General features: G+C 40.6%; 1 pseudogene; it reads left to right on the top strand.

Moving 5' to 3' along the window:
• LOC115122990 (pre-mRNA 3'-end-processing factor FIP1-like) overlaps positions 1 to 12,638 on the top strand; it is a 48,127-nt pseudogene that overhangs the window by 17,027 nt on the left and 18,462 nt on the right.

Consider the following 12,638-nt stretch of genomic DNA (forward strand, 5'->3'; position numbering starts at 1 on the left):
CTCTTGTCTCCTCTCTCTCTCTTGTCTCCTCTCTCTCTCTCTTGTCTCTGTCTCCTCTCTCTCTCTTGTCTCCCCCTGTCTCTCTCTCTCTCTTGTCCCCCCCCCGTCTCTCTCTCCCCCCGTCTCTCTCTCTCTCCTGCTTTCTCTTCCAGGCTCTTAACTTTCTCTCCCTTTTATATATTTGTATATTCACCCTGTTTAACTTTCCCACAGAGGAATTTGCTAACAATTGTTTTTTTATTTGTTAGGAATACCTATGAATGTCCCTCCTCCTGGTAAGAACAATACTCCCAACTATACTCACTATTACTACACAAACTACACAATTGCATTCATGATGTGGGAAAGACTGAAGAGTTCCACATATTGGTATACTATACAGGTTTTATCTGTCTCAAAGTACCCAGTTAGAATGTGTCAGTGTGGTGATGTCATAATGTGGTATAGACTCAACAGTTAGAATGTGTGGTGATGTCATAGTCATAATGTGGTACAGACTCAACAGTTAAAATGTGTGGTGATGTCATAGTCATAATGTGGTATAGACTCAGTTACTCAACAGTTAGAATGTGTGGTGATGTCATAGTCATAATGTGGTACAGACTCAACAGTTAGAATGTGTGGTGATGTCATAGTCATAATGTGGTATAGACTCAACAGTTAGAATGTGTGGTGATGTCATAGTCATAATGTGGTATAGACTCAACAGTTAGAATGTGTGGTGATGTCATAGTCATAATGTGGTATAGACTCAACAGTTAGAATGTGTCAGTGATGTCATAGTCATAATGTGGTACAGACTCAACAGTTAGAATGTGTGGTGATGTCATAGTCATAATGTGGTACAGACTCAACAGTTAGAATGTGTGGTGATGTCATAGTCATAATGTGGTACAGACTCAACAGTGTGTGTGATGTCATAGTCATAATGTGGTATAGACTCAACAGTTAGAATGTGTGGTGATGTCATGTCATAATGTGGTACAGACTCAACAGTTAGAATGTGTGGTGATGTCATAGTCATAATGTGGTACAGACTCAACAGTTAGAATGTGTGGTGATGTCATAGTCATAATGTGGTATAGACTCAACAGTTAGAATGTGTGGTGATGTCATAGTCATAATGTGGTATAGACTCAACAGTTAGGATGTGTCAGTGTTGTGATGTCATAATGTGGTATAGACTCAACAGTTAGGATGTGTCAGTGTTGTGATGTCATAATGTGGTATAGACTCAACAGTTAGGATGTGTCAGTGTGGTGATGTCATAATGTGGTATAGACTCAACAGTTAGAATGTGTCAGTGTGGTGATGTCATAGTCATATTGTGGTATAGACTAAACAGTTAGGATGTGTCAGTGTGGTGATGTCATAATGTGGTATAGACTCAACAGTTAGAATGTGTCAGTGTGGTGATGTCATAATGTGGTATAGACTCAACAGTTGGAATGTGTCAGTGTGGTGATGTCATAGTCATAATGTGGTATAGACTAAACAGTTAGGATGTGTCAGTGTGGTGATGTCATAATGTGTATAGACTCAACAGTTAGAATGTCAGTGATGTCATAATGTGGTTGGAATGTGTCAGTTGATGTCATAGTCATAATGTGGTATAGACTAAACAGTTAGAATGTGTCAGTGTGGTGATGTCATAATGTGGTATAGACTCAACAGTTGGAATGTGTCAGTGTGGTGATGTCATAGTCATAATGTGGTATAGACTGTGTGTGTCTTAATAGTAACACTGTGTGTGTGTGCAGGTTTCCCTCCTCCCAGCATCCTCTCTCATCCCCACCTTGGACAGGTAAGACACCTCTGCTCTACCTTGTAGACATGGATAGATTGAGCCCTAGCCTCTCCTCCTATGTACTTGTAGAGATCTAAGGCAGCGTTTACACAGGCAACCCAATTCTGATCTGTTAACCCAATTATTTACAGAAGAGCTGATCTGTTTAAATAGCGTTACCCATAGACTTCCAGTCAATATGCTATCTGCTAGCATGCTATGGTTGATCTGCTAGCATGCGGTGGGTATCTGCTAGCATGCTGTGGGTATCTGCTAGCATGCTATGGGTATCTGCTAGCATGCTATGGGTATCTGCTAGCATGCTATGGGTATCTGCTAGCATGCTATGGGTATCTGCTAGCATGCTAGTAGATACCCATCGGCTTCCAGTCAACGCGCTAACTCTATTTAACATTGGCTCACTTCGTTCATACTGGACACAGAGACATAAACATGGTATCCACGAGTCCATCTGACTCTGGGGAAGTAGATAAAGAGCATCATTACCAGAATCCTGAAATATCCATTTAATATGATTGATTGGATCAATATGTAAATGGCATCTAAAGTATTGGTTAAAATGATCATGACGACTTTGATATATTGAACTTTTTTTAAATGTTTTTTTTATTTTTATAGCAGTGGGCATCCAGGTGGATATGATGTTCGTCCTGTTCCGCCATACCCCTTCCCCACAGGTAGGGGGCGACAACACACACGATCACTTTCAATCAATATTATATATTATATACATCTGTCCAAAATGGATCCCTATGTAGTGCACTACCGTTGACTAAGGTGCCATTTCCGATGTAGCCTCACTCTCAATCACTTTCAATTAATAATAAGTTATTCTTATATTAAATGGTATTAAATCAATCCATGGGCTTCATTTAACAAGATAAATAGGATGAGTCCCAATGGGACCCATTCTGGCCTATACAATGCATTTCTTTTAAGCAGGGTCGATAGGGCTCTGGTCTAAAGTAGTGCCCTATATAGGGGATAGGGTTCCATAGGGCTCTGGTCTAAAGTAGTGCCCTATATAGGGGATAGGGTTCCATAGGGTTCTGGTCTAAAGTAGTGCCCTATATAGGGGATAGGGTTCCATAGGGTTCTGGTATAAAGTAGTGCCCTATATAGGGAATAGGGTTCCATAGGGCTCTGGTCTAAAGTAGTGCCCTATATAGGGGATAGGGTTCCATAGGGCTCTGGTCTAAAGTAGTGCCCTATATAGGGCTCCAGTTGGGAAGCACCCATTTATGAACTTGATCCAAAGTGTGATTGATATTAGGGCCGGTACGATACCAGTATCGCCATCCTCGTTAGTATCGTGGCAAGGAAACACAACACAAATCAAATTGGCTCAGTATGTAATACCTTCTTTAGGAAACAGCCCTGTTGTTGGAAAACAGCCCTGATGTTGGAAACAAACATCATTATGATGGAAAACAGCCCTGATGTTGGAAACAAACATCATTATGATGGAAAACAGCCCTGATGTTGGAAACAAACATCATTATGATGGAAAACAGCCCTGATGTTGGAAACAAACATCATTATGATGGAAAACAGCCCTGATGTTGGAAACAAACATCATTATGATGGAAAACAGCCCTGATGTTGGAAAACAGCCCTGATGTTGGGAAACAAACATCATTATGATGGAAAACATCCCTGATGTTGGAGAACATCCCTGATGTTGGAAAACAGCCCTGATGTTGGGAAACAAACATCATTATGATGGAAAACAGCCCTGATGTTGGAAAACAGCCCTGATGTTGGAAAGAAACATCATTATGATGGAAAACAGCCCTGATGTTGGAGAACATCCCTGATGTTGGGAAACACAACACAAAGCAGATTGGCTCAGTATGTAATACCTTCTTTAGGAAACAGCCCTGATGTTGCGAAACAAACATCATTATGATGGAAAACCGCCCTGATGTTGGAGAACTTCCCTGATGTTGGAAACACAACACAAAGCAGATTGGCTCAGTATGTAATACCTTCTTTAGGAAACAGCCCTGATGTTGGAAAACAGCCCTGATGTTGGAAACAAACATCATTATGATGGAAAACAGCCCTGATGTTGGGAACAAACATCATACTGTTGGAAAACAGCCCTGATGTTGGAAACAAACATCATTCTGTTGGAAAACAGCCCTGATGTTGGAAAACAGCCCTGATGTTGGAAACAAACATCATTATGATGGAAAACAGCCCTGATGTTGGAAACAAACATCATTATGTTGGAAAACAGCCCTGATGTTGGAAAACAGCCTCGATGTTGGAAAATAAACATCATTATGATGGAAAACAGCCCTGATGTTGGAAACAAACATCATTCTGTTGGAAAACAGCCCTGATGTTGGAAAATAAACATCATTATGATGGAAAACAGCCCTGATGTTGGGAAACAGCCCCGATGTTGGAAACAAACATCATTATGTTGGAAAACAGCCCCGATGTTGGAAAACAAACATCATTATGTTGGAAAACAGCCCCGATGTTGAAAACAGCCCTGATGTTGGAAAATAAACATCATTATGATGGAAAACAGCCCTGATGTTGGAAACAAACATCATTATGTTGGGAAACAGCCCTGATGTTGGGAAACAGCCCTGATGTTGGAAAACATCCCTGATGTTGGAAAACAAACATCATTATGATGGAAAACAGCCCTGAAGCAATAGCACACCATATTTGACATCATCAGGTTTTTAAAGCACCAAACAGTTTAGTCTGTTACGATACTGCTATCGTCTCGGCCGTTGGAAAACAGCCCTGATGTTGGAAAACAGCCCTGATGTTGTTTAGTCTGTTACGATACTGCTATCGTCTGCCGTCATTGTTATGGGAAGTATTTTAACTCCACATGGAAGGTGTTTTAGGTGGTACACACTGATATGTTGTAGTAATATTGGATGGAAGGTGTTTTAGGTGGTACACTGATATGTTGTAGTAATATTGGAAGGTGTTTTAGGTGGTACACACTGATATGTTGTAGTAATATTGGATGGAAGGTGTTTTAGGTGGTACACACTGATATGTTGTAGTAATATTGGAAGGTGTTTTAGGTGGTACACTGATATGTTGTAGTAATATTGGAAGGTGTTTTAGGTGGTACACACTGATATGTTGTAGTAATATTGGAAGGTGTTTTAGGTGGTACACTGATATGTTGTAGTAATATTGGAAGGTGTTTTAGGTGGTACACACTGATATGTTGTAGTAATATTGGATGGAAGGTGTTTTAGGTGGTACACACTGATATGTTGTAGTAATATTGGAAGGTGTTTTAGGTGGTACACACTGATATGTTGTAGTAATATTGGATGGAAGGTGTTTTAGGTGGTACACTGATATGTTGTAGTAATATTGGAAGGTGTTTTAGGTGGTACACTGATATGTTGTAGTAATATTGGATGGAAGGTGTTTTAGGTGGTACACTGATATGTTGTAGTAATATTGGATGGAAGGTGTTTTAGGTGGTACACACTGATATGTTGTAGTAATATTGGATGGAAGGTGTTTTAGGTGGTACACTGATATGTTGTAGTAATATTGGAAGGTGTTTTAGGTGGTACACTGATATGTTGTAGTAATATTGGAAGGTGTTTTAGGTGGTACACTGATATGTTGTAGTAATATTGTAATGTTTTATGGTGATATGTTGTAGTAATATTGGAAGGTGTTTTAGGTGGTACACTGATATGTTGTAGTAATATTGGATGGAAGGTGTTTTAGGTGGTACACTGATATGTTGTAGTAATATTGGAAGGTGTTTTAGGTGGTACACACTGATATGTTGTAGTAATATTGGAAGGTGTTTTAGGTGGCACACTGATATGTTGTAGTAATATTGGAAGGTGTTTTAGGTGGTACACACTGATATGTTGTAGTAATATTGGAAGGTGTTTTAGGTGGTACACTGATATGTTGTAGTAATATTGGAAGGTGTTTTAGGTGGTACACTGATATGTTGTAGTAATATTGGATGGAAGGTGTTTTAGGTGGTACACACTGATATGTTGTAGTAATATTGGAAGGTGTTTTAGGTGGTACACTGATATGTTGTAGTAATATTGGAAGGTGTTTTAGGTGGTACACTGATATGTTGTAGTAATATTGGATGGAAGGTGTTTTAGGTGGTACACTGATATGTTGTAGTAATATTGGAAGGTGTTTTAGGTGGTACACACTGATATGTTGTAGTAATATTGGATGGAAGGTGTTTTAGGTGGTACACACTGATATGTTGTAGTAATATTGGATGGAAGGTGTTTTAGGTGGTACACACTGATATGTTGTAGTAATATTGGATGGAAGGTGTTTTAGGTGGTACACTGATATGTTGTAGTAATATTGGATGGAAGGTGTTTTAGGTGGTACACACTGATATGTTGTAGTAATATTGGAAGGTGTTTTAGGTGGTACACTGATATGTTGTAGTAATATTGGAAGGTGTTTTAGGTGGTACACTGATATGTTGTAGTAATATTGGAAGGTGTTTTAGGTGGTACACACTGATATGTTGTAGTAATATTGGATGGAAGGTGTTTTAGGTGGTACACACTGATATGTTGTAGTAATATTGGATGGAAGGTGTTTTAGGTGGTACACTGATATGTTGTAGTAATATTGGAAGGTGTTTTAGGTGGTACACTGATATGTTGTAGTAATATTGGATGGAAGGTGTTTTAGGTGGTACACTGATATGTTGTAGTAATATTGGATGGAAGGTGTTTTAGGTGGTACACTGATATGTTGTAGTAATATTGGATGGATGGTGTTTTAGGTGGTACACTGATATGTTGTAGTAATATTGGAAGGTGTTTTAGGTGGTACACACTGATATGTTGTAGTAATATTGGAAGGTGTTTTAGGTGGTACACTGATATGTAGTAATCGATCATGTTTATTGTCCCTCAGGTGGTTTCCCTCCCCCTATGACAGGTATGTCCTCATCACTACAGTACATCTTCCTCTTCCTCACAGTATATCACTACAGTATATCACTACAGTACATCCTCCTCCTCACAGTATATCACTACAGTATATCCTCCTCACAGTATATCACTACAGTACATCCTCCTCCTTCTCACAGTATATCACTACAATACATCCTCCTCTTCCTCACAGTATATCACTACAGTATATCACTACAGTACATCCTCCTCTTCCTCACAGTATATCACTACAATACATCCTCCTCTTCCTCACAGTATATCACTACAGTATATCACTACAGTACATCCTCCTCTTCCTCACAGTATATCACTACAGTATATCACTACAGTACATCCTCCTCTTCCTCACAGTATATCACTACAGTATATCCTCCTCTTCCTCACAGTATATCACTACAGTACATCCTCCTCTTCCTCACAGTATATCACTACAGTATATCACTACAGTACATCCTCCTCACAGTATATCACTACAGTATATCACTACAGTACATCCTCCTCTTCCTCACAGTATATCACTACAGTATATCACTACAGTACATCCTCCTCTTCCTCACAGTATATCACTACAGTATATCCTCCTCTTCCTCACAGTATATCACTACAGTACATCCTCCTCTTCCTCACAGTATATCACTACAGTATATCACTACAGTACATCCTCCTCACAGTATATCACTACAGTATATCACTACAGTACATCACTACAGTATATCACTACAGTACATCCTCCTCTTCCTCACAGTATATCACTACAGTATATCACTACAGTACATCCTCCTCCTCCTCACAGTATATCACTACAGTATATCACTACAGTACATCCTCCTCACAGTATATCACTACAGTATATCACTACAGTACATCACTACAGTACATCCTCCTCTTCCTCACAGTATATCACTACAGTATATCACTACAATATATCACTACAGTATATCCTCATCCTCCTCACAGTATATCACTACAGTATATCACTACAGTATATCACTACAGTATATCACCACAGTATATCACTACAGTACATCCTCCTCCTTCTCACAGTATATCACTACAGTATATCCTCATCCTCCTCCTCCTCACAGTATATCACTACAGTATATCACTACAGTACATCACTACAGTATATCACTACAGTACATCCTCCTCACAGTATATCACTACAGTATATCACTACAACATCCTCCTCATATCACTACAGTATATCACTCAGTACATCCTCCTCACAGTATATCACTACAGTATATCACTACAGTATATCACTACAGTATATCCTCCTCCTCATCAGTATATCCTCCAGTATATCCTCCCTCACAGTATATCACTACAGTATATCCTCATCCTCCTCCTCCTCACAGTATATCACTACAGTATATCACTACAGTATATCCTCCTCCTCACAGTATATCACTACAGTATATCACTACAGTATATCCTCATCCTCCTCACAGTATATCACTACAGTATATCACTACAGTACATCCTCCTCCTTCTCACAGTATATCACTACAGTATATCACTACAGTATATCCTCCTCCTCCTCACAGTATATCACTACAGTATATCCTCATCCTCCTCCTCCTCACAGTATATCACTACAGTATATCACTACAGTATATCCTCCTCCTCCTCACAGTATATCACTACAGTATATCACTACAGTACATCCTCCTCCTCCTCACAGTATATCACTACAGTATATCACTACAGTACATCCTCCTCCTTCTCACAGTATATCACTACAGTACATCACTACAGTACATCCTCCTCTTCCTCACAGTATATCACTACAGTATATCACTACAGTATATCCTCCTCCTCCTCACAGTATATCACTACAGTATATCCTCCTCCTCCTCACAGTATATCACTACAGTATATCCTCCTCCTCCTCACAGTATATCACTACAGTATATCACTACAGTATATCCTCATCATCACTACAGTATATCACTACAGTATATCACTACAGTATATCACTACAGTATATCACGACAGTATATCCTCCTCCTCACTACAGTATATCACTACAGTATATCCTCCTCCTCACTACAGTATATCACTACAGTATATCCTCCTCATCACTACAGTATATCCTCCTCACTACAGTATATCACTACAGTATATCCTCCTCCTCACTACAGTACATCCTCCTCTTCCTCACAGTATATCACTACAGTATATCACTACAGTATATCACTACAGTACATCCTCTTCCTCACAGTATATCACTACAGTATATCCTCCTCCTCACAGTATATCACTACAGTATATCACTACAGTATATCCTCCTCACTACAGTTTATCACTACAGTTTATCACTACAGTTTATCACTACAGTATATCACTACAGTATATCCTCATCATCACTACAGTACATCCTCTTCCTCACAGTATATCACTACAGTATATCCTCATCACTACAGTATATCACTACAGTACATCCTCCTCCTCCTCACAGTATATCACTACAGTATATCACTACAGTATATCCTCCTCCTCACTACAGTATATCACTACAGTATATCCTCCTCCTCACAGTATATCCAGTATATCCTCCTCACTACAGTATATCACTACAGTATATCCTCCTCCTCACTCCTCACTACAGTATATCACTACAGTATATCACTACAGTACATCCTCCTCCTCACAGTATATCACTACAGTATATCACTACAGTACATCACTACAGTACATCCTCCTCCTCACAGTATATCACTACAGTATATCACTACAATACATCCTCCTCCTTCTCACAGTATATCACTACAGTATATCCTCCTCATCACTACAGTACATCCTCCTCTTCCTCACAGTATATCACTACAGTATATCCTCCTCCTCCTCACAGTATATCACTACAGTATATCACTACAGTCCTCATCACTACAGTATATCACTACAGTATATCACTACAGTATCCTCCTCACTACAGTATATCACTACAGTATATCCTCCTCACTACAGTACATCCTCCTCTTCCTCACAGTATATCACTACAGTATATCCTCCTCCTCCTCACAGTATATCACTACAGTATGTCCTCATCACTACAGTATATCACTACAGTATATCCTCCTCCTCACTACAGTATATCACTACAGTATATCACTACAGTATATCCTCATCACTACAGTACATCCTCCTCTTCCTCACAGTATATCACTACAGTATATCACTACAGTATATCACTACAGTATATCACTACAGTATATCCTCATCACTACAGTACATCCTCCTCCTCCTCACAGCATATCACTACAGTATATCCTCCTCCTCACAGTATATCACTACAGTATATCCTCATCACTACAGTATATCACTACAGTATATCCTCATCACTACAGTATATCACTACAGTATATCCTCATCACTACAGTATATCACTACAGTATATCCTCCTCACTACAGTATATCACTACAGTATATCCTCCTCCTCACAGTATATCACTACAGTATATCACTACAGTATATCCTCCTCCTCACTACAGTATATCACTACAGTATATCCTCCTCCTCACTACAGTATATCACTACAGTATATCCTCCTCCTCACTACAGTATATCACTACAGTATATCCTCCTCCTCACTACAGTATATCACCACAGTATATCCTCATCACTACAGTATATCACTACAGTATATCCTCCTCACTACAGTATATCACTACAGTACATCCTCCTCCTCCTCACAGTATATCACTACAGTATATCACCACAGTATATCCTCCTCCTCTTTCACACTGCAGTATATCACTACAGTATATCACTACAGTATATCACTACAGTATATCACTACAGTATATCCTCCTCCTCTCTGTCTCCAGGTGGCTACCCTCCTCCTATGCCAGGTGTGGTGTCTCCATGGCCTCCTATGATGGACCAGTCTAAACAGTGGGACTACTACCCTCCAGGTAAACCAGTCTAAACAGTAGTAGTGCTACCCTCCTCCAGGTTAACCAGTCTAAACAGTAGTAGTGCTACCCTCCAGGTAAACCAGTCTAAACAGTAGTAGTGCTACCCTCCTCCAGGTAAACCAGTCTAAACAGTAGTAGTGCTACCCTCCTCCAGGTAAACCAGTCTAAACAGTAGTAGTGCTACCCTCCAGGTAAACCAGTCTACCCTCCAGGTAAACCAGGTAAATCAGTCTAAACAGTAGTACTGCTACCCTCCAGGTAAACCAGTCTAAATAGTAGTAGTGCTACCCTCCAGGTAAACCAGTCTAAACAGTAGTGCTGCTACCCTCCAGGTAAACCAGTCTAAACAGTAGTACTTCTACCCTCCAGGTAAACCAGTCTACCCTCCAGTTAAACCAGTCTAAACAGTAGTACTGCTACCCTCCTCCAGGTAAACCAGTCTAAACAGTAGTACTGCTACCCTCCTCCAGGTAAACCAGTCTAAACAGTAGTAGTGCTACCCTCCAGGTAAACCAGTCTACCCTCCAGGTAAACCAGGTAAACCAGTCTAAACAGTGGTACTGCTACCCTCCAGGTAAACCAGTCTAAACAGTAGTACTGCTACCCTCCAGGTAAACCAGTCTACCCTACAGGTAAACCAGTCTAAACAGTAGTGCTGCTACCCTCCAGGTAAACCATTCTAAACAGTAGTACCTCTACCCTCCAGGTAAACCAGTCTACCCTCCAGGTAAACCAGTCTACCCTCCAGGTAAACCAGTCTAAACAGTAGTACTGCTACCCTCCAGGTAAACCAGTCTAAACAGTAGTACTGCTACCCTCCAGGTAAACCAGTCTAAACAGTAGTACCTCTACCCTCCAGGTAAACCAGTCTAAACAGTAGTAGTGCTACCCTCCTCCAGGTAAACCAGTCTAAACAGTAGTACTGCTACCCTCCTCCAGGTAAACCAGTCTAAACAGTAGTACTGCTACCCTCCTCCAGGTAAACCAGTCTAAACAGTAGTACTGCTACCCTCCAGTAGTACTGCTAGGTAAACCAGTCTAAACAGTAGTACTGCTACCCTCCAGGTAAACCAGGTAAACCTGCTACCTCCAGGTCCAGTCTAAACAGTAGTAAACCCTCCAGGTAAACCAGTCTAAACAGTAGTACTGCTACCCTCCAGGTAAACCAGTCTAAACAGTAGTAGTGCTACCCTCCTCCAGGTAAACAAGTCTAAACAGTAGTACTGCTACCCTCCTCCAGGTAAACCAGTCTACCCTCCAGGTAAACCAGTCTAAACAGTAGGACTGCTACCCTCCTCCAGGTAAACCAGTCTAAACAGTAGTACTGCTACCCTCCAGGTAAACCAGTCTAAACAGTAGTACTGCTACCCTCCAGGTAAACCAGTCTAAACAGTAGTACTGCTACCCTCCTCCAGGTAAACCAGTCTAAACAGTAGTACTACTACCCTCCAGGTAAACCAGTCTAAACAGGAGGACTGCTAACCTCCAGGTAAACCAGTCTACCCTCCAGGTAAACCAGTAGTGCTATACCGTCCAGGTAAACCAGTCTAAACAGGAGTAGTGCTACCCTCCAGGTAAACCAAAACAGGAGTAGTGCAACCCTCCAGGTAAACCAGTCTAAACAGGAGTAGTGCCACCCTCCAGGTAAACCAGTCTAAACAGGAGTAGTGCTACCGTCCAGGTAAACCAGTCTAAATAGTAGTAGTGCTACCCTCCAGGTAAACCAGTCTACCCTCCAGGTAAACCAGTCTACCCTCCAGGTAAACCAGTCTAAACAGTAGTACTGCTACCCTCCAGGTAAACCAGTCTAAACAGTAGTACTGCTACCCTCCAGGTAAACCAGTCTAAACAGTAGTACCTCTACCCTCCAGGTAAACCAGTCTAAACAGTAGTAGTGCTACCCTCCTCCAGGTAAACCAGTCTAAACAGTAGTACTGCTACCCTCCTCCAGGTAAACCA

Source organism: Oncorhynchus nerka, linkage group LG18 (assembly GCF_034236695.1).
Source record: "Oncorhynchus nerka isolate Pitt River linkage group LG18, Oner_Uvic_2.0, whole genome shotgun sequence".
In the NCBI taxonomy this organism is placed as follows: domain Eukaryota; kingdom Metazoa; phylum Chordata; class Actinopteri; order Salmoniformes; family Salmonidae; genus Oncorhynchus; species Oncorhynchus nerka.